Here is a 21,001-nt window from a genome sequence, read left to right as displayed (position 1 = left end):
TTTGAGAGTTCATGCACTGGTTTCTTCTCCAAGTTCAATACGGACGAACAAAGAAAGTATTTCCATCTGTTCATATTTTTGTATAATCGCGATGGGCGCGTAGAGTTGATTTCGCTGTATTTTCCATTGTAAAATATGGGCTTTTATAATGGCCAGCGGCCATTTTGAATGGGCTTTCGTCATCGTGACAACCTTCTTATCGTACTCCAGTTGTATAAAATTGCGATCTTTCAACGCATAGTCGTCTTCCCACACTTCTTCTTCATTTTCTTCGCTGATTGAAGCCTCGAAGTCGTCGCCAGCATTTTCCGCGTTTGGAAGTATCAGTTCTTCGTCTTCCATCATCTCCATTTCGTCTGCCATGTTAGTAATGCGATTGTACGTTTCATTGACCATTTCTGTAACCACCATTGAAATTACGCTCGAGGTGCGTTCCATTATGAAGCTATTCTTCTGCGACATAGCCTCGCATATTTCCCACGCAAGTCTCGTAATTATTATGTACAGCAGGAGTTCCGTTTGTGACAGTTGCTCGTAACTCATTGTTGCTCGCAGCTCTAGCAATTTCTATCGAATTCAAATTCTGTTCCTCGTTCTTAAAACGTAATCCTCTTATGTAAAAAATCCTTCAACTATCTGACTAAACGTAACAATTTCAAATAGAATAGTAGAAAATTTTGATTCCAAGATATACCTCCTGCCTATATCTACATTTACATACTTAATTTTGTGAAAGAGCAAAAAGAGAGTGGAACTTAGTTTCCTGACGAATAAAATTGATCCATGAATTTCGATGAAAGATCCGTTGGATCAGCTCTCTTCCTTTCTCCCCTCTGGGTGTACATTTCGATGGAATCCATCGAGAATGCGTAACTTTACCAATACTTGCATTTCGCTACAGCTCTCGCGTCGTCGATTGCTCGACAGCCTGCAAAAATTGTTTAAGATGAACCGAGTCGACTCGTCGAAAATCGTACTGTACGAATTTCGAGGGTCACCCCAGAAGCGCGCGTTCCTCTCGCGAGCGGTGCCCGGAGGATTCAGCCCGGTGCAAGGAGGGACGCTAGGAATTGGGGTATCAGGATTATCATTATTTAGGGAGACGTCGGGTGGTCATTCTCGATCGTTGGCCTCTTTGGGGCCCGGCCATTTCGTAGCCGGGCCGCGTTTTCCACCTCCCACCCCCCTCATCTTTGCCGCTATCGCGCCACCTCATCCTTCTCAGCCTCTTCCTTCTCTTCTTTCTCCTGTTCCTCTTCTCCCGTAGTCTTATACGCGCGCATGCCTTACCCTTTTTCTTCCTCTCCGTCCGTGCCTTTCCTCTTTCTTCGACTAGGGCAGCTCCGGGAACACCGATATCTCGCGAACGATCTGCGATCTGGCCCTTTCCTGCGTCGCGTTCCACGCTCGTGAAGCCGCAATTACTATTTGCGAGGACATATCGATCCGCGATCCGATGTCGCCGATCGAATTGTCATACGCGACGTCCATGGGCCCATTAGCCACCGGTCGCGAGGAACCATCGCTTCCCGTCCACAACGATCGACTCAATTTTTAACCAACGATTTCCTACTGCTATATTTGTCAAGTGCGTTTTATTGCGTATCGTAAACGTGCATTTGGCAAACAAGGTGTACAACTTATAATTTTCTTCTCTTTTCACGTCGCTTATGGTATAAGCGTTCAAGATACATTGGACTTCGACTCTGGAAGCCTGAAGAATCCTTAGCTTCCCGTTTCTAGCCTGATCCACGAATCCCTCAAAAGCGACCACCTCTCGCTCTTGGTCCGCCATGTATCCCAAGTTCGTTCGACATCCGAATGATGTCCACCATCGATCATCCTCTCCTTCCCCGATTTCCGCGTAGCCTCGCCTAACCGTTAATCGTGACACATTTTCCCCGCGATGCATAAAAAATTCCGACCGCCGTGAAATCGATGGGCGGCAATTAATCCGCCGCGGCGCGTGAATAGCAATCGGATCGCGGTGGCACGGATCGCGAGACGGCCGCGATTTTCAGCGGCGGCGGCGGCGGCGGCGGCGGCGACGAGGCGGACGGGCGAGCAACGGACGGCGACGGTTCGACGAAAAAAGGAACATTTTCCGTTTTCAAGATCGCGCTAAAAACCCGGTTGCAGAGCTCGAGGCTCGCGCGCGTTCTGAGAAGGATCGGGGTCGCGGGACCGTCGGCATATAAGCGTGTCCCTGTACGCGAGAAGACGCACGGCGCGGCGGGGCGGAGCGCGATGGGCGATCCGATCCGATCCAAGGCGAGGCCAGGCGAGACAAGACGAGACGAAGATCAACCGAGGCGTCGTCGCCGTGCGCTTAACCGCCCTATAAGGCAGTCCTTCTCTCTTTGCTACTTCTAGTCACCGTTGTCTCCGGGGGTACCGGTGCCCACGGCGAGGTGTCCCGAACGCGCGCGCCACGTGTCCGCGCGCCTTCGAATCCTCGCACCGCGCCGCCAATTTCCTTTAACCCCTTTCCTTTGGCACCCTCTCAACGTACGCGACGCCTCTTTCGACGCAGACGCCATGGTGGAACCATCGAAATGGGTTTCTAGCGTGTTACATTTGCTTCGAGAGTCTGCGGATAATACGTCCAGTTTACTTGAGGATCTTTCAGCTATTACTACTAAGGAGGATGCTTCTTCGATTGTCGTATCTCTAAGATATTTTATAGTTTGTATTCGAGTGGTTTAATCTTGTTTTACGGTAGTTTTTGTTGGTTGAACTGACCTACTACCGGTCACAGTAATACAAGCGTTCGCGTAGCGCTAAGTAGATACAGCCATTCGTAGTCGGACAACCGCGTGGCGCGGTTCACTAGAATTATTGCTCGGGTTTGCGCGTGAATATGAGTCGAGAGTACGGCTCTTGTTTTAATTTTCGCTGGTAACACGTGCCCGCGAGTAAGATTCCTGTTTTTCGTGCCTTCCGGCGAGTCTCGTGTTATCTTGAGACAACAGAGAGATTGTTGCAGAAGATGGAGTCGTGGCTTAGAAGCAGACAAAACTTGTTTTAATTTTGCAGCAGTAGATTCGTTCGGATCAACTATGTAAATTCCGCAAGCATTTGCATTCAAGGAAACGTATTCTAGAAATGTGATGCCTTTGCAACAAAACTGGGAAAGAAGGAATTTTCTTGCGCAAATATTCCGGGAACGAGGAACTGCTCGTGCGCTCTGCATAGTATAAATTCGAGATAGATCTACGTGTAACACTTTAAAAGCAACTTTATGGTATATACTGATAAAAAAAAACTTTATATTCTGTGGAGAATACTTTCAAATTGAATATTCTAATATAATAAGTTCTGCTTATAAGTACAGTTATTTTCCTTCTGAAACTTCAATAATTTGACCATTAGTAACTTATTTGCGTAACATTGTTTCTCCATTACAAATTCAATAGTAAATGTTACCTTTCCACGTCTAAATTTTTCAATGCATCAAATAATACTTGCTGCCGTTATATCATATACATCTCCATATCACAAACATACTTAGCTCCACACTTAAACCAGCATGACACTTTTAAAAACAAAGCATTAACGCGAGAAAAAAATGGTAACAATAAGCTCGAAAAATCGAAACCTATCTTCCTCGCCAGTTTCTCACTCTTCGTTTCGAACGTACTAGTAAGACGTGCACTCACCTCGTGCGCCTTTCCACCGGCGACCTATTGTAAATCGTAGAGTTTTCCCAACCGGAGAGAGCAAGGTGGCCAGCGGATCGGTTCGCTCGCGGCTTTTCAGGAAAGTTCCCACGAGCGGTGTGTTCCTCTGGCGTCTAGCGGCGATCGATCCTGCTCGATGATCGTTGAGTCGCGACGGCGGCCAGAGGGTCACGTTTGACCGCACGTGAGGCGCATTTTCGGCTCGACCGTCGACGGGAACAAGTGCCGCAAACGTCGCCTGGCCATTGTCACCTTGCACCCGACGAATCGTCCGCGAGCGCGACGCGCATGCCAATGATTCGGCGGGAAAGGTGCCGCGCAGTCGCGCCACGTCGTTCTAAACGGTGCCACGGCGTGTACGCTAATTACTTCTCGGTAATGAACCGCTTCCTTGCGAACAGCCGCGCGTGATTACGGCTGCCCGCTTCGCAGAAGTGTCCAGCGCCATTAGAATCGTCCGATTCGCTCCCCTGCCGATCGCGTCGTCCGCCAAGACGTCCGCTGGCATTCGAAACTCGCGCGGTCAACTAGCGATCGGAATCTCCTTCGTCCCTTTTACAAGAATGCAAGAAACGTACAGTAAGCTATTGTTCGGGCTACACTTAGACCGGGACGCGCCACGGGAAGTCGATGACGTTTCTTGCGCGGAGCTGCTCGACTAGAAGTTCCCTTATTTGTGAACAATCTGAATGTTAGGCCACTGAAACTGGCCGTGGACGCGTTTTTCCTTCGTACGAGGGCTGCTCCGCGGTTGGAATTCTTTTAGGGAACAATACTTTTGGTCTTGCTGTGGCTTGTGTTCTCAAGTGTGCACAGGTTTCGAACGGAGGAATTAATTTCGGTACTAATTCGAGTATTTGATGGTATTACGGTGTGGTATTACATAGAATGGTACTTTCTTTAATTCGTTCTGTGAATAATGCAATTTTCTTTGCGATAGTGTACAATCTGGGAACAAGTTGAATTTAACTTTTGCACTAATCGTTGAGAACTAATTTGTTTAAGAGCAAGTAAACTCTACTGAAGGTATCAATTTTTATTAATCTCAAAGCTAGTTATAACCCAAGACTTTTTAGTCATCGAACAAAAATTCATTCGACCGTCTCTATTCACAAAAAATGGTACACACCGTTCGCTCTTAGAGGCAAGGTGTCTCTCCTCGAGCCTTATAATTTTCATGCTAGCAGCAACGTACAATCAAAGTACCATTCGGATCGTGTTAGTTAAACGGAGGAACCCGTACAATCTATCCATCATTTTTTGCAAACATTGGAAACGGTGAGTAGCATTAGAAGCACGGCGTCTGTTGCTGAATTACGATTTCACGAACTGCTTACTAATCGTTAGCTCGTACCTGTTAGAGTTCAACGACAGCGTGAAACGTCGGCGTCGTATCGTACGAAAAGATTACAGGTGTTGGCCTTAGAGGAACGTGGAGCGATCTAGACGCGTGAATACGCGATAGATTCGAACGGATACGAAGCCTTTTCGGCATTGGCCTAAACCGTGACTCGCTCATCTGTGCCATGCGAGTTATGGGTACAGAACCCTCGAAATTGCCGCTGCGGGCGGTTTAACGAAACGTGGTGCCGACTGTGCACAAAAAAATTGCGCGCTCCCTGTGTCACGTGAGTGGAGGATCGATCAAATTGATCGTTCGAAATCGTTTTGCGCGCAACTCGTCGCCGGGACGTGAAAGAAACGCGGCGGAACGTTCAATTTTTCATTAAAACCGAGGCTTGTTCACTTTTTGCCGGAGCCGCGTTTCGTCCCCTCGCGGAAAGCTTAATTCGTCCGTCGACTGGTCATTGGAAAGCCGGATGCTGGGGGAGACTCCATTTTGGTTCGAACGTACAGCTGTGGAAAATCGTTGTTTGGTATCACTTCGAATGGAGAAATAACATTTATACGTTTCGGTTGTGTCGCAATGATTTCTGTGAACAATCGTGGTATTTTTACGATCGCTCTGTTGTTTAGAAAATTTAGTCGGTCGAACGCGAAACTCTGGTGGGATAACCGTTTCGAAAGTAATCTAGATTTAAGGAATCCAGGGATTTAAACAAATGCAACGCGGACGTTCGCGATGATTATCACGTACGCGAGCGTGTGCGTGCGCGACGGCTGAATGAGTTTAAACGCGAAAATTCACGACGCGAAACCTGTATATTCATGAGCGCCCCGATGATCCTTCATCGAAGCAATCGACGAAATGCTGAGCAGGCATTGCGGTTTCGCCTTGGTGTCGTGCATAACCGAAATACCATATAAGTGTCGCCACGCGAGAGCAACAACCCGCAACGTGTCTTTTACATATCGACGTTCCTATCTCTTCCGGGACACTGACATATATGCAACCATGCGCGTTCGGTTCTCTGTGAATTATGATTATTCCAAGGGAAAATGTGAGTAACAAATATCTCGAATGTTGCCAGCCATACGCAACAGAATAATCCGACGAGAAAAACAGACGATGTAGCAACATTTCAAACTGTCGGATTAAATAAGTAGCACTTTACATAAAATAGTTGTTCCATTCCATCCATGCAAATAAATTAATATTCTTATTATTCTTGTTACAACGATCATGTTCCATATTTAAGTTAAAAATCGAGGCATCATGGAATACCTTCGCGTTCAGCTAACATAATTGCAATGCTTTTCAATTCTGACCGATAAATAGTTTCTCGAAAGGGTAGGGGATTGAACAGTAGCGACAGGAAAGGGTGTGCGTTAGTTTCGATGTCGCGTTTCCCTTAGCTTGCATTATCCAGTACCGCGTTCTCTTACTCGACGAGTGACGCGGAAGCTCCCTGGTACCACGAAACTCTGTCTTGGATTCGAGAGTGTTTCCGTCCGTGCAGAGGGGAACGCGGTGCTCGTCGTTTTCAGGTCGAAAGTTCGAAAGTGGTGCGCACGTCCTATCGCGGATCCGCGCGGCGAACGCGAGCGGACGTCGGAACGGGCCCGGTTCGCGAACGCTCCGCGTCAGGCCCCTGGGACATTCGTACCGCGTTGAGGACGTCGCGCACGCGAGCCGCATTTCAGATCCCCGCGACACGAGCCAGTTTCTAGGCGAACCGAGACGAAATAGCCCGTAGCGATCTAGCACGGAACTCGTTGCTTATTGGCGCGGATCAAACAGTTTTCTAGATGAACGCCGCCAGCGGCAGAGACAAGTGTACATGTGTGTGTGTCTGTGTGTGTGTGTGCAGAGATGAAGAGAGAGAGAGAGAGAGAGAGAGAGAGAGAGGTGGGAAAGAAGGAGGTTGAAAATTACTTTCGCACCGATTTCCCCTCGGGTCCAAGGACGATCGATGCCAAGGTCGTACACTCGCGAATCTTGAGCCAAGTGGAAAAAGACACCCATCGGCCGCAACGAATAAGGCAATCGCGGGATGCTCACCGGAATAAACTCTTCTCAAGTTCTGCCTCTGTACATGGACCGATGGGGGCACGGCTACCTGCGTTTACCCGATAATTCACGGTGGAAACAGTTTTCAGTCCGCGCGAGCGAGCCTCGCGCGTTTCACTTTCGGATCTGTTTCTTCCCTTAAACGTGGCGCGGGCTAATTGTTCGCCGGACGGCGACGTCGGACGCGCCTCGAGGAACGCGTCGAAGTGTCGATCAATGAAGCGACTCGGACGTTTGCCTGAAATATTCCGCTTTTTTTCGTTCGTCTGCACGTAGTTGTATACAATACTGTACACGGACACTTTGAAGGGAGGATCGCAATCGAACGCACGGAATTTAATTTCCTTGAACTTGAACCTTGCTGTCTAGCTTGTAAATTTTATGAGATATTAAGTATCGTTTTACTGCTCGCCGTGATATCTGTGCTTTATGCACGTACGTTATTCATGCACGCTTGTTTAATGCTGCGCTTGTTTAATTCCTCTAAGGTGGGTATTTGTTAATATTGTTAGGCATTTCATGACCAACACTTTGTTTTAGATTGCTTCGAGCTTACTGTCGTTGATTTATATGCGCATCTCCCGCAGCAAAGATATTGTATCACTTTTCATTAAATCACTTCCTTTTTTTTTAAACTGTAAGTAATTCTATATTCAAAATGCATCACTTCCTGTGATTAAACTTATTCATTTATCAGACGATCAAAATCCAGTCTAACCAGACGATCAAACGCCTCGAAGTATACTGCAACAATATCTAAATATAGAAAGCAACATTGTAATACACTGTCGGGACATGTAAGAATTTTAGAGCACGTTTGTAACGCCTCGAAATATATTGCAACAATATCTACATATAGGAAGCAATATTGTAGCGCACGGTCGGAGCAAACAAGAATTTTTGAGTACGTTTAAACCCCGTGATTCATGGTTGTCGACGACAAAAGTAGACGAGATCGTTGCAAGGCCCAGCGAACGTAAAAGTGAATTCCGCTATATAAATTTACGTTGTTACTTTTCGTTAACAAGGAGACTTTATTGGTGCCGTCTCGAGTGGACGATTTTACTTGGCACTTGGCATCGGTCGCTGGTAATCATGTCCGTGGCGGCCATCTAGGATACAACGATCTCTACGCATCGGTGATCGTAGTCGCTTCACCGAAATCAGGAATCAGGAACAACCGGACGTAGAATCGTTTCATACGTGTCCTGCACGCGTGCTATGTGGAACGAAGTGCAGTAAATCGGGCGCGTTGCCACGAACACCGGTGACCCTCACTCGGAGAGCCGCATCAAAATTCCCCGGCCACTTTCGGGCTTTTGCATGCGCGATCGTGTCGGTGGTGATGTCAGCCTCGTTCCCGGGAATAATCAGTCCGAAACTAACGCCGACCGTCTGGGAAATTGGAAAGGAAACCGCGGTTCGCGGCTATCTCGGGTCGCGTCCTTTTTATTTAAATAAAACGGAGAACAGTTTCAGTTGCGGATGGTTAGTAAATTTTGTAGAATTCGCAGCATCGAAACGAATGGAAATTTGTCCAGCCCTCGAGCCTCGAGTCTGTCGAACGATACGCACAGGCGAACGAGAAGAGATAATGGGTTCTGGCGGATACTCTCGTCCAAGGCTCGGACACGTTTCTAATGGAAAGGCATTTAATTAACTGCGACGCGGGAAACGTATCTGGCGTGGATCGGGGCTCGAGCCTCTATGAAAAAGTAATTGTGAGAGCGGCGCGTTTATACCGCGGCCCGTATTAACGCGATTCATGCTTTTCAAATGCTCTTTTACACACAGGGAATTCCTCTTGACCCACTCTGCCCGGTACATGGTAATGTCTAGTAAATTTACGATCATTACGCGGAACCGGATACTCGACATTCGGTTTTCTACGCATTCAAAAACACCGAGGGAAACCTAATGGACTGTTGCCGACACTCGCGGAACAGTTTGTCAATTTTTTCGGTCCCCGACTTTCTTCCGTGGATTTAGTCCGTTCTTCTCCTCTCTATCGCGCGCGACGGACTTTTGGTTTCTTTTTATCGTGAACAGCTGCGAGATAAGTGCTTAGCTTAAGTCGCGGTCGGACGCGTACTCGAGGAACGATCGGACGGCCGTAGTCGCGCGAACGCTAGATTACGTTGCACGTAATTGCTTTAGATTTCACGGGCAAATAGACGGTGTAGAAATTACAGCTCTATCCAGAGTTTCAGAAACGAAACGTAATTGCAGAAAATATAGGTTGCCTTAAAAAAAACGGATTATTCTTTCATTTAGACCATTTTAAGATACATACAGGCTTCGTGGTATATTTTCTCTTCTATTTTTGCTCGCATCAGTCATTCGTATCTTTCAGATTCAATTTAAGTTTTATTTTGCTGTGTACGCGTGCGTTGGATTTTCTTAAGTAAACATAGGGAAGCATTTTATTGTAGACTATAAGTACAAGTTACTGTTACTTTTAGCAACGAAACTGGAGTAACGACCGTATTCCGCACAATAAAACATTGAAAGTGCAGAACGCAACAATCTCCAATCGTTCATATCCCGTATCGAATCCTTTCTTGCCCCGAGTTTCTTCTTTTCAACATTCTCGCCATAACACACGCTAAAGCGACAATTTCTTATCATTCCTCCAATTTCCACGGATACCAAGAGTCCATCGATGTGAGACACTGTTTCTCACTCAGTCACGAGTGACGAAATTGGCGATCTTCAACTGCATTCCCAACGTATCCGCCTTAACGACCTCATTCCGTCGCTCTTGCGACCTTAATGTTGCAACATTGTGGCCGAACCAAGGTTCGCAGCCAAGGAATCATTTTGCTGGGCCTGGTTCACCTGCAACACACGCGTCAGAAGAAACATTTCGAACATCTACCACGTGTTTCGTTCATCTCCTCGCTGCATCAACGATAAACGACTGTTACCTGCAACGCTCGCTCGTCCGTTCGCCAGGTACCAAACTACCCTCGAACGCGCGCCAGCATCGTTGTCTAGGATCATGGAAGAAGAGTCCTCCTCGAACGCGCTGGCTCGAATCCTCCCCGAATCGTTGGTCGCGAGGGGTTGTTACACGTCCCATGGCATCTCGCGATACCAAATTAACCAATTCGAGGCAGGCGTGTCCGTTCTGTTATCGAGGAACGCGCGAACGAGAGGACCAGCGAGGCAGGAAGTAGAAGGATAAATTGGCGCTCGCAAACACGTCGTCGTCTGAGTGGTAGCCTATTATTTGTGTAGCTCGCGAGTTAGCTTCGTCCATTACTTCGCATTAACAGAGTGGTCCGTTTCTTCCTCCTCCTCCCTGCCCCTTTACTGCCATCGTCGCGTTGCCCAGACTGCCCGGCAGACTTGTCCACGCGTTGTAAAAAATGCTTTGTCGAATTCGCTCGAGATTCATCATTCCGGTGTGCGTGGCGCGAACACGCGATCCGGGCATTACCGCTCGCACTTTAGGCGGTTTTTTCGGCGTACATGTGTTTAATGCACGCGGGATCGACGTAAAGGCTCACGGTGATTAAGCGAATCCGGGTTACGGCCGCCGCCGCCGCCGCTCGGGATGCAATTTCGGTTCCTCGGTTTTACTTCGGCTTTAATCGTAAGCGGGACAAGTAATTGATTGCGTGATCCGTGACAAATAACTTCGCCCTCGTCGCTGTGTTTCTAGAAGTGTCGTGGAATTAATTGCACCGCCGTCTCGTGAGTATTTAGACAGTTCGTTAAACGTTCGACGGTGCTCGTCTACTTTCCCTCCGCGATCGTCTACGCGTGGGCGATGAAAACATCCCCTCGAGTAGGGGATGCTAGTAAATATCCTGGTGAGATTTATTTGAATTTCAAAGTAGTTTTATTAAGTGCTACTATACACACGTGCTTTTCCTTTAAATGATTCGCGTGTAAGAAATATATGACGGGTATTGAAATTTATTGCGTATACCGAAGTCGTTGTAAAGAAAGTGCTACACGATGATTGAGTGTAAATACTACATGGCAAGGATAGTATAAATCATTCGGGACTGTTGGTAATAAAACGGTCCGCGTAAAGTCGGAGTTCTAGGAAAGTTTAGGATAGAAGTCGTTAAAAATTTATTTTTACGTTATATCATGCGTTTTCATTTAATAATTGGCTTGCATTCCTTACTTTATGGCTGGTAACCCGTTCTCTGTATGATCCCTTATATCCTTATGCTCTTATATAGTCGTATTTTTTGTTCATCCCACGCATATCTGTTCCAGTTATTATCCTTGTTACGGCAGAGTTTCATTTTATAGACAGTTTCACGTTTTCGCGATGTATACAAAAGTAATATAAACATTCAATATCTGTACACATAAAAACTACCCCTGCGTTGTTTAAACCACCTTAGTGGCTATCGATTGTCATTTTGAACACCCGGTTCGATTTAATTTTCCCCAAAATATCCATATCGTTGGTCGAAGGAATGATAATTCCAAAAGCAACGCTAACAATCGTACCGATAAAAAATGAATAACAGCTCGCGTCCACAGTCATTCGTCGGCAAAGCAAGAGTAAACAGCGATGTTTCATAAACGTACACGTTCGTGACATGAAATATCGACAGGGGAACATGTATTTACTCGATGCATGCGTAAATAACACGCAACGATATCCAGTCCGACACCGAGCTGCCGATATCTTCCTCGAATCGCGTGTCACGGCCCGTATCGGTAGCGCACAATCGAAAAGGTACCCAGAGCGAACGCCACGAAGTAGCCATAAAGCCGTACCGATGTTCGATCTTGTCTAACATCTCGAGTGCCATCGCGGCAAAGCGAACAGCGCGCTCTGGGATCGTGACAACTGGCGAACCATCGCGATTTTCAAGATTCCCCGCGTCTGGACGCGTCGAATTCATCGATGGCGGCTGGTCCGCGTCCGGTACCAGCGTCTACGCGCCCGACAGGATGTCTCGACCGCGGTGAACGAGTTTAGATCCGCGTCGCGCTAATTACGCGCGCACGCGTCCTGGTCGAGGCGCGCGGCGTTGAGAAGCACGTGCCGTGTGTCTCTCCACGGCGGCTGCAATCCTCCGCGGGTATGCCTATTTACCGAGCAGTTGAAACGCGATGGTAATAGCGTGGCACCGAGCAAGACGGATGTTAGGCATGACGCGCGCGCTTAAGCGCTATCCGGCCTGAATCCGCCGTAGGCGTGCGTCCGCGCGCCGCGGACGAGCCATTAATTAGGTACAGCCGGGCATCGGGGAGGCCTTTAACGGTATACAAGAGACACGTCGCCGTTTACGCGAACGACGCCCCGACGAATCGACGTCGATCGCTCGAGAGAGGGACCTAGGACAGTGGTTCTTAACCTCTTTGGTACCAGGGTCGACTGGTGACACTCGCCATCCGCGATGTCGCGGGGGGTATCTACGAGTTTGGTTCCCAAGGGTGATCGGATCGAACGTCGTTGCAACTGGTGCAGATCAATTGCGTCCTCAAGTTGAATAGAGATAGGTGGGTTTCAATTGTGCAACTGTGGTTTGTGACTAGTGAAAGGGGTAGTTCCCAGTGTAATCGAATCTGCAGGAAGTAGATTCGAATCTCGTATGCAGTTGTTTAGTCAGAATTGATTTGTTTGCACGAGGTAAAGTTTGGGCTCGCGTCCCCTCTTTTCGGGGGTCTCACAACCCTTTTGATGTATCTACGTTCCATGTGTCGTATGGAATTTTCTCTTGCGTTCACTTTGGGAGGTACGAAGTAGGAGATTAATATTAGTTGGTTTGCTTGCTTGAAGAGATTTAAATTTTTTGTTTGATGGCTTCTCGCAGACATGATGAGGTGCCATCTTTTCTCTCATTTCATATTAGAGCTACTTACTCTACTGTCTACTTGAAGAATGCATTGCAACCCTTACGCGTCAACCCCTTCGCGATTCCCAAACTACCATTTCATTATATAACGAATACTGTTCGAAAATTATGCCAACATGCTAACATCTTTATTCTCGCACTGATTTACAGAACACAATTAATAATTTTCTTCTTCCAAGAGAAATCGTTACAAAAAAAGTAATTCAAGGGAGAAAGATGCTCAGATGGAAACGTAATAAAAAAGAATCACGTTTCTTGTAGCAACGATAGAAAATTCGTAACGTTGGCAAAAAATGATCCAATTTCCTCGCTCTAGTTCGTCCTGCAGCCAGAACCCTCGCCTCTGCCGCGGCTAATCGGTGCTCGAACGAAGCGATAGTTGATAAAGAGCCGCGTGGTCCTCTCCGTCGGCGATGTCCGTGGCCAACGAAACTAACAGCCGGTTCTAACGCTAACAACCACTGGCCTAGAAGAGTGCGCGATCGCGAGAGGTCACGCCTCACGGCGCGACACGTGGGAAAAAAAGGACGGCCTCACCTGTCTCGGTAAATATAGGCGCAGCTCGGCGTAGCCGCGGTAAAAATCGCCAGACGGGGCATGTTCCGAATAACAGTAAAAGAGCGGTTTATTTGCATTTCGCTTGTAAACCAGCCGGCCCCGGCTTCTCCTCGCCGACGACCGGCCAATTCGCCATTCCGTGCTTGATTTTGACACTTTCCGACACGGTACTGTTCGCGCGGCTCTCGTTCCTGGAAAGGGATCGTCCGCCGCGCATGCCGCCTCGACACCGCCGCCGCAGACGAGACACCGAGCGCTGGGAATCGTTCGGCTGAATTCATGAATGGGAAATCTTTCGATGGTATCGTAGACTCCGCGGGACGGGGTTACGTATGATCGAGTATCCTGAAAATAACTTCGTTTCTGCTCAACGACATTCCTCTACACGCGTACACGTGTCCTTTTTTTTCGCGATGATTTCATCGTGTATCTCATTGCGATTAGATATGTCGCGCGAACAATTTGTTGCAGGAAATGTCTAAACGATTGTATCGCCTAATTTACTGCTAACGAATGTTTAAAGTTAGTCTCAATTTTTCCAAATTTTTGAACTTGCTGGATCAACCGTCGCGCAAAGGCGTTGTAAAACATCGCGACTCTTGTGACTCTGATCGGAACTCCTCTCGATCGACAACTGTAACGTAGAAACGAAAGTAACGTAGAATTTCGAAGCCAGTGACCCCGCTGCTATAATCGAATTCCCAGAATCACGGATCAATCCGTGTTCTAACCGATCGGTTTCCCGGCCGTAAATCGTGGGTCGTATCGTCTCCGGATCTTGACGTGGTACCTAGCGCGCGCGCGCGTCCTTCCTGGTGGAAGGTACGAGCGGCGCAGCGCGCAGGGAAAGGGAAACGTAATTCCCCGTAAAGACAGCGGTTAAAATTATAACCATTTAACGACTGTGAGAACACGGCGTAGAATGTCGATCCGCACGGGGGCACTGGAAAGAAACGAATCGGGAGATAAAGAGTCGCCCCGTGGCAAAGAAACGGTAGGAGAACGCAAGGAGACGGGAAGGTAGACCTCTTGTCCGTGGCATTGTGCGCCCGGTGGCTGTCCTCAGCTGCGTTTCTTGCTGAAAGTTTCAGCACGCAGGAGCCACGCTGCTTCTTGGAGGCCGCTTGGTTCTCCTTCCTGCGCTCGCACCTGCCAACTAACTAGTCGAACCTGATTAAACTCTGCCCTGTGTGTCGTATGACATGCCCCTCTTCTCTCTCTCTCTCTCTCTCTCTCTCTCTCTCCCTCTCTCCCTCTTTCTCTCTTTATCCCTGCAACCTTAACCTCCACCACCTCCACCTTCTATATACTTCCCGTTACCCCCTACCTCGGCTACCTTCAATCATGTACTTACTCTCCTCTGCTCCTCTCCTTCTCCCTCCATCGCATCCGTTCTATAATCCGAGGCGTCGCTCTCCGTCCCACCGATACAACCGTCTCCGTTCCCTTTTCTTACCCGTTCCCAAGCTTACTCCTCTCGTGCGTGTACCTCTGCCCGTTCGCCGTCCCTCCGTCACGATCACCATTTTTCTCTCCTCCCGCGGACCGCTCTCCGGAGCCGTTCAGTAAGGCCGCTGAGGAGTTACAGGATCAACCGATACCATATCCGAACCTGCCCGCGATCTCCACCGCCGACGTAGAAATACGTCCGTGCTGGCTAAACGCCGGTATTCCCCGGCTCGTTGCTGCTACTCCGTGAGATGGCCTGCGCGAGATTAGGGCGCCGCTACCCTTCGCCACGGACTCCCGGATGATCCCTTTTCGGCGAGTCCTCGCATCGCGCGTCCATTCCCTTGGGCATCGACGGCGGACGGTTATTCGAGATGGCTGTTCGAAAAGTTCGGGTTAGTTTCATCGCCCGTAGAAACGATCGACTGCACACTTTTACCGCGCGGGTGTCTTCGCGCATGATTTTCGGATTATTCGGAAGGTGCACTCTGGTTCTCTTCATAAAAACTATATTTTTATTTACGATAGCTCCTTTTAATGAGAAACGTATCAAATATATTTTTCTTTTACGCACTCTCTGATTATAATTTTGAGATGCACATAACGCATCGATTAATTTTTAATTGATTCGTTCGTAATTTATTTGAAATTATTTAATCATACCACTCGAGTTTGTTTCCAAACTTCGATTTTCAGACTGATGTTTTTAACCTAGGACAAGGTAAATAGAATAAAGCGAACCACGGCGGAAATCAGAGGGCTCCCACGGTAAACGGTGGAACGTGATTCGTGAACGGGTCAGAAATCCCGCCAATCCCTGTCTTCCGTTTCTGCTAATTCGATTAGACGATTAACCGCGTCCCGCGTTTAGTTCAGTTTGATTAGACTCGCCTCAACTCGATGCATGTCGTAACGAACTCGACGTGTAGCGTTGTCCGATGCAAATGAAAATTACGCAAATGCGTCGCTGCAGTCTATCGGTGGTTCGACGGTAATTTCCGGTGCCGCTTCTTTGAATGTTGGTCTACAAATTGAGCGCGCCATGCACTGGGAAAAAGAATGGATTTCTCGTTGAAGCTACGTCTCTTTACGAGAAGAAGGTTTTTATGTCTGAAAATTAGAATTTTCTGGAACGATAAAAGTAGATCATGTAGAATTGCAGACGATTCGATGAAAATCGAAGTTACAATGAATTAAACCGATAATAAATCAACCAGAGATAGAATAAGAATCGCTACAAATATTTGTTTAATTTACATTAAACTGTTATTACTGTTGATTATTCAATTTATGGTTCTTTCATACTTTCTGGGGCGCGTCGACTGTCCTCAGAGTCGAATAGCGAACTCGAACCCCTTCTCTCGTCCGTTCTCTACATTGTTGCTCGCAAATACAGCCGCGGGTGACATTTTACTCGGAAACGAGGGCGAATGAAAAAGTTCCCCCCGGGGAGTGCTTCTACCCTTTTGCTATAATAGTATCGAATGCACGCGACATGGTCCTCGATGAACTGTGGGACTCGGCCACCGCATGACACTGTCCGTTCATGTTCCACGCATACATACATACATACATACCTACGTATATAAAACGATGATCCTTCGAGAGAAAACGTTAGAATACTTACATACGCGCTAAATAGATTCAGCCTCTGCTTTGCACGGAATACGCTCGCCGCCGCGCGTTATGCGAATCTCCATAGCAATATGCATATCTAATTTCCACACTCGTACGTGCGCAATTATTCCGTCTCGCGAGGAAATAGAAATCGCGTAGAATTCCTTTCCTTTCTTCTTCTGGATTTTATGGCCTTCCGTTTCTCAGCTAACTCGTGCTTAATGCCCGTTGAGTTAAGTAGAGGAAGTTGCCTCGATTAAGGCATAAACGGATGGTTGAAAAGCATTCAATTTGTTGTGGGACTTGTTACTGTTAACGGGAACGCTTTGTTCATTCAGAAGGTTTTCAAGTTTCGCTCGCTTTTGCTGAGAAAGTGCTGAGAAACCGAGGGCTAAGGTCTACAGGTAGAATTGAAGGAGGAATATTAGTCGCATGAAATTTCGTTGTAAATGATTTCTTAGGAAGTTATGGCCGAGTAAATGTTGAATACAAAATGTTGAATACAAATGTGGAGTACAACAGACTTTTCATTATAAAACATGGATATGCAGTCATCTTTATTGGATAATTAACCCATTGTGATCGAGATCTGTTTCAGCAATATTCCTCGCTGGGAAGAATATATTTTTGTATAAAGCAAAATTACTTAACTGTGTGTCAAATATTTATAAAACATAAAATCATCGTTTTAGATAGCAAAATTATTTTTATCATATGTATAGCGACACTCGACGTGAAAATGTTAATATCCACAACTATGAAAATTCATTAGAGTGCTGCACTACAGAGATTAATGAAATTCATTGAGGAGATCTTCCTGAGTCTACTAATTATTCGAAAAATATTTTCTTGGAGGGTGAAAAAAAAGTAAAAAAGTACGCAAGGAAGCGCGTTGATCGAATGAAACGCTAATCGAATGAAGATCGTGACGGAGTTTAATGAAAGTTGACCGAGGAGTGGAAGAGGGAAGGAAAATTGTACTCGAGCTTATCGAACGTACTCGAATCTAATTAATTGAGGGGTGCTCTCGTTTTAATTTCGATTATGTACGACGACGTGGAAATTAGTTGGAATTATACAAGCAGCGCCGCACGGCATAAAATCGCTGAACTAATCATTTACCAGCGAGTACTTGTTGCGCATTTCGTGAGATGGCGCATCCTGGCACTTGTTAAACAATGGTACCGGAAGTAGGATGAAGAAGATCGGTATTTCGAGGATGAATACCCTGATTACATATTTCTATTCCATCGTCTGATGCAGGATATTGTGAATAAAATATTTCCTACAAACGACAACGATTTAAATAAACGACCATTTATTTAAAAGCATTATTATTATTATTATTTTATTATTATTATTATATTTATTATTATTTAAAAGCATTAACTTACTCAAAAATCCTATTTCAAAATTCAAATTCCACTAAATAAACCTTATTTATTATTACTCAGATTTACTTTTATGTTTATAGAAAATAATGTCCACCATGTAAAACAACGACCTAAACGAGGCAAAAATAAGAAAGAGAGTATATTCCAAGCAACATGAACTATGAACTGCATTGCATGGTGTGAATTTGAACCAAGTTGTCATAGAAATCTCTATTTGTGTGAGAGATGACATTATAACCATAAAAAGATAAGTGATAATTTCAAATCACTGAAATAGAGGCGACCAGATTAGATCGATCGAGTACCGCGACTAATCTTTCAGAAGAAATACCTTCGCAAGGCACCCCATACATACATACCGCGCGTGAATCCGCATCGCATAACTCGACAAGTTTCATTTTCACCTGAGACGACGCTCCGTTGTTCCCAGCAGACGCGTTCACCCGACGACGGCCATCGAGAGGCGGGCAACGGCACTCATTTCCAGCTGAAATTCGCAGTTAATTCCCCGTGACCGTAAATCGCTCTCCATGGTGAAGATAAGGGTGGTAAGAAAATGCATCGGACGGAGTACGTCACTCCTTGGGTCCAGATGCGGGCGAGGGAGGAGAACGATCTGAGAGCGTCCAAGCAATATCCCGTGGTAAGAGGGCTTTCGAAACGAATACGGCTGGGCTTAATAATTAATGTCTGGAGAAAGAAAGAAAGAAACGGAGGGTGCGGGACCCGCTCCAAGTTTCATTCCGTTGGGGGTGGTTCGTTCGTAACGTTCGAAACCGTGATGCTGCCTCGTGGGACGCTTGGAAACAATTTTCCGTTGCCCACTGAAATCTATCATTCCAGGATGGACTTTTCTTCGCGAACGTTTCCGACACATTCTCAATCGTGGATGACGATGCGAAAGTTTATCTTCGATTAAATATTAAACCCTTCCACTGCTGAAAGCGTCTGTGTTGCGAATTTTATTCTTTGAACGGATTAATAATAACAAGTGTCGTATAAATTTTTTCTTTTATATCGTAAGCTTTATTTGGATAACTTTGTAACGCAAGTGGATGGTGCAAAGTAGCTGAAATTAGTAATTAATTTTTTTATAAGAAATTTGATTTATTTGGCCTGTAAAATTGTAGTGTATGGATTAATACGAGCTACTGTACACGCGTGTACTGGTAAACGGATTTGGTTGCAGTTGGAACCGTTCGCCCCTCGATGCACGATCTCGTACTTTAACAATTACAAAGAGGACAGCTCGAAGTCGGCGTACGAGCGCCTTCACCGGGTGGACTTCGATCCCCGGAAGTCACGATGCGATCGCACAAAGCAAAGTCTCTATTGGTCGGAAATCTCGAAGGAGAACAGAGGACACAAGGTACCGATGACTTCTAATCTCTGGTACGGTCGACCGAACAGAGTTCAAATCGATTTCCCCGGGAAGAAATTCAATCGATCGAGCAGAATGCAAGAGTTCTACACCCCTGGCCGTTTCAGTTTAATCACAGATGTGGACGAACCGGATATCTGTTAGAGCGAGAGCGCTGGATGATCTTTCTGCCGTTTCTCTCAACAGCTCCTCGAGTAGTAGGAAAATTATCGTCTTTATAGAGATTGAAAATGTACATTCAATCACATAATTCTCTGAATTCACGAATTACACGATAGCTTTTATAAATTTTATTCAATTTTCACGCGTTTACATTTTATTTTACTAGAGCATATCTTTTGTTGTACCAAACGATTTATTATTTTCATGATTCGAAGAAGGAAAGCTTGTTTTGGGAAATAGTCACAGCCAGTGTTACATTAATAGTATTAATAAATAATTGTAGAAGCAATGAGAGAAATACACGCTCGTAGGAGTTGAGCGCAGATTTGGTTATGAGTATTATATACGTTGTCGCGTAGATTATCAAAAGAGACCGCGATTATGGAACCGTAGTAAGTCCGCGTACAGAGTTACCCTATATACCAAACTTACGCTGGTTCTATCCTGAAAGTTTCGCCGAGCACACCGCGAACTCTACACTTCGTAATTATCGTTACAATTCCCAGTTTATAAACTTCCCTCGAAAGGTCCGTTGATGAAATTACCGCAACGTTTCGATGGTGCTATACGTTTAATCGCCGGCGTAAGAAACACGTTAAACATTAGCCACCCCTAAATGTCATAAAGAGAATTGCGCGTCACGGATCGAAGCTTCGAATTTCGTTGCCCCTGGATTTGTACAAGAACAACGGAAAACTGTTCACGAAATGTTCGCGTTGGATACATAATATAACTTGTCGCATAATTTTCGTTGCATTTTAATATAAAAATTATATGATGCCAAGAAAGTACGTGTAATTCGCGTACACTTTGCGTCGAAATTAGAATATTCCTGATCACCATCTCATTTGCAATTCCTTTTCACTCGACTTGCATCACGATATCGAACTGACCCAGAAAGAAATTGAAGTTGTAACGCTGGGTTAACGTAACGTTGATTCTCAATGGGGTAAGGTAAGCGCTCGAAGGGTTATCGTAACGCATCCATTATCTGCAATTTGAATATTACAAAACAGATTTTTAATGCGAGACAATATGCGCGAATAAATAGGGATAGCTGAAATGTTAGAAAAATTCATTACAATATTGCGTTACTTATTTTAAATTAATATGTGAATTTGTAGTAAAAGAAGAGAAATTATACTTAGTGCAAAGAAACGCTTTTTACGAACCCTCTCTACCGATTTCCTCCTTGAAACAAGCCGAAGAGCTACCAGGGTGGAAACACCATAAGAAGTACACAACCCTCGTGTCAGTGTATCGAGTTGACTTCAAGTTTCACGCGAGACATCGAGAGAATGGTGAGACTCAAAGGCTTGTATAGAGGGTATCGATGAGAATTGTTGGACTTTGTGTAACCTAGAACAGGCGTTTGCCACTGTTGTGAAATGTAGACGCAGGTTCTCACGAGGAATTCAACTGAATGATGGTTACAGATTCCACTTGTTGCTTACTTCTGAATTTGAAAATGATATGATCGTTGAATATGGAAATGTTTTTTTTTTCTAAATTCG

This window comes from Xylocopa sonorina, chromosome 10 (genome assembly GCF_050948175.1).
Source record: "Xylocopa sonorina isolate GNS202 chromosome 10, iyXylSono1_principal, whole genome shotgun sequence".
NCBI lineage: Eukaryota > Metazoa > Arthropoda > Insecta > Hymenoptera > Apidae > Xylocopa > Xylocopa sonorina.
Note: the sequence above shows the minus strand (reverse complement) of the source record.